Source organism: Octodon degus, unplaced genomic scaffold (assembly GCF_000260255.1).
Source record: "Octodon degus isolate 3935 unplaced genomic scaffold, OctDeg1.0 scaffold00002, whole genome shotgun sequence".
Taxonomy (NCBI): Eukaryota; Metazoa; Chordata; class Mammalia; order Rodentia; family Octodontidae; genus Octodon; species Octodon degus.
Window position 1 is genome coordinate 547,443 of NW_004524578.1, and position 837 is coordinate 548,279.

An 837-nucleotide genomic window follows, 5' to 3' on the forward strand; every position below is an offset into this window, starting at 1 on the left:
GAATTTGCCCAGACCTCTTCTTTTACATAAAATATTTGGTTACCTCATGCTCAACCTCCGAGGTGGCCAGCAGCCGGGGTCCAAATGACCCACAAGGCTCAAATTATAAGTGATGTTTCACATTATCAAAAGGAGAAGTGCTGGCCTCTGGAATAGTGAGTGTGGGGAATATCACTCTGAGAAAAGAAAAAGAAAACTCAGAAGCAGGAGAGGAGCATATGTGACAGAGAGGTGGGATCAATGTGACAACAGCTTGGGGATGGTATGGTCAGTTACAGAGGAGCAGCGTGGCGGAGCAGGGAGGGAAGTCAGGGTATACAACGGGAAGCCCTAGTGGGTGTTTTAAGGCATACTTGTGAATTTCAACATTATGCAACTATTACATTAAAAACAGTATTTTATATTTGAACGTAGAGACTGGGGCTCAGGAGAACTTTCAGCTTGATACCCCCACAGGTCCTCTCTTATTAAGGTATTTTTGGTCTATTTTGAAAATTACAAACAATGAAATGAGAATCAACTGATAAACATAAATAAATAAAACATTTACCTGTGAAATGACATTCAATAAGTTCAACCTGAAAATATTTGAATTTCTTGGATGAATATTAAAAATATGAAGTGAAAATTATTCACATTAAAAGGAAAGGATTTGATGCAAGCAGACGCAGGGGCCGGGGGTTCAATCCCCAGGCCTGCTGTGCCGGTCCCACCCCCGGGGCACACAGAGAAGGCAACTGAGCCTGGGTGTGGTGATACGCACCTGTAATCCCAGCACTTGGGAAGCTGTAAGCAGGAATCACTATGAGTCCAATCTAGAAGTGAGATCCTGAACAC